Source organism: Acomys russatus, chromosome X (assembly GCF_903995435.1).
Source record: "Acomys russatus chromosome X, mAcoRus1.1, whole genome shotgun sequence".
Lineage (NCBI taxonomy): Eukaryota > Metazoa > Chordata > Mammalia > Rodentia > Muridae > Acomys > Acomys russatus.
The window spans coordinates 47,830,428-47,832,827 of NC_067169.1; positions in this window are offsets into that span (position 1 = coordinate 47,830,428).

Here is a 2,400-nt window from a genome sequence, read left to right on the forward strand (position 1 = left end):
TACAGTACATCTAAGAATTGCCTTCCTCATCTCTGGTACATTTAGAGAATAAAAGTAGAGAAGATTGCTACATCTTTGGTTATTTATATACTGTTTTAGTTAACTTGAATGTTCAACTTGACATAACCTAGAATGACATGAGAAGGGACTTGCAGTTGAGGGATTGTCCAGCTCAAATTGTTCTGTGAGAATTTCTATGAGAGATTATTTTGTTAATTTATGTAGGAAGGCCTAGCCCACTGTGGGTACTACAGTTCCCTGGGAAGATGTTTTTGGCAATGTAACAAAACTTGCTGAGCGGGAGTCTATGAATGAGCCAGCAAATCGTGTTCTTCTGTAGTTTCTTTTGAGTCTCTGTCCTCAGTAATAGGCTGTGCAACCTGTAAAATGAAATAAACTCTTTCCTTCCCTGTTGTTTCCTTTGTTCATGGTGTTTGTTACAGGTACAGAAAGGAAATTAGAACATACACCATATCTGCAGGTTTAAAATATTAAACTCTAATATTGTTTTCATGTTTTAATTTGTGATTCTGATTAATATTATAAGATATTTGAGTTGTAAGTGTACTGAGAACATTTAATCTATTTCCTTATTATACAGTTAGGGAAAGTGAAGGCAAGAAAGGTTAATTTTGATTGCACTGCAGGTTAGAGACAACACGGGATTCATAAGTCACTGTACACAACTCTCAGTTGTGAAAAGACAAAAGTTCATGAGACACTGTTCTCTAACCCAAAAGATATGGGAGATATGGCTCTCAGAAACTTCCAAGATTAGAGGTTCTGACTTTAGTAAGACAATTAAAAGGCCTTATCATCTTCTTATTTAACATATATTGCCCAGTGCTTTCCTGCATAGCAAAGGTTATCACACAAAAATCAACCATCTTTTTTTCAGGCAGGAAGAAATAATATGAAACAATGAAGCAGAGCCAATTGTCACAAGGACAGCAAATGAGGAGACTGAATGCAGAGAAAAGTGTTGGAGCAGACAGCACCTAGCCGACTTAGGTTCTAGCGGTGAATCATCCTTTGTGACATTATCCCTCTTATCTATTGGCTTTAGTGTCCCTGTATGTGAGAAGATAGTTTTAAATCTCTTTGTTCTTTATGTGATTCACTGAGATTTTCTGAATTTTATGATTTAAATATTATGTGAGTATAAGCACAATAACCTCACTGATTTCTATTTTGCTGGAGAAGAAGAATTGAACAGGAAGAATAGTGCAAGAAAATAGCTAGAACCTCAGCCACCTAGTGATAGTTATTTGAAGGCAGGAGACTAGGATCACAGTAGGATTCTTATTAATGCATATGTATTAAGGGCTTTTCTAAGGCTCTCTTAAAAGCTCTGCACTCTTTCATTACACACACGCGCAGGCACACACACACACACACACACACACACATGTGTGTGCGCGCATGCATGCACACACACAAGATTCACTGACTGGCTAAAACCTGTACAGAAGCTTTGAGCTAAGTTTAAACCCTTAAATATGTGATGTAGCATTTGGACAGAGCATTCTAGCCAGTGACCTTCCCTTAGCCTTTTCTGGCACTACACTTATAGCTAGAGCTACTTACATGAATAAAAAGTCTGAAGAAAGTCTGCCTGTCCTGTTTCAAAACCTTTTATAAGATCAGATCCCATTGCCCACTTCCTTTCTTGCCTTTCTTACCATTGTCACTGAAATATAATAATCACTGAGAAAAAAGCCCAGGAAAATTATATCTTTTCCAAGTCGGTGTTTGGTGCTGCCTTTCTTGATTTCTGTCTTGGGTATCAGATTTGGATTTTTCTTTCCTTTTATTCTTTATGTTTCTTTCTTGATGTTACAAGGCTCTGTCCACCTTATAGCTATGAACAGATGGGGCTCAACAGAAGAGAGCCTTGAAATGCCTGAAGTAGTATATGAGGAAGAGCAATTATGCTGATTATGTGTGAACCCAGGGTGACAAAGTAGGCTCATAAGCTGCAAGTCTCTGGAAAACAGGTCTTGGCTCAGTGGAGAGCTAAAGCGTCACAACACTGCAGTAGAACACATAGATGTTGGGTACTAGTTCTCTTTTCTATGGTTAGTGAAAGCTGAGTCTGGATGGCTTTTTGAAAATGTAATGCCTTTCCTCGGTGCTGATTTGTTATAACTAATAATTATGTGAAGCCTTAACTCAGGAATTTACTTTTGAATGTTACGTTGGGTCTGTCATCCTCAACAGTTGCTAACAGGATAATCTCTGTCTGCATTTGAAATGAAATCACCTTTTCCTTTGACTATTCACCTTTTCCTGCCAGCGATTCTGCTATTCTTACTCTAGAGATGTTTTTTCCAACTCGTCAAATCTGCTAGGGCTGAATATGCTCATAGCCAAATTGACCAGAACTTTGTTTAGCTTTCT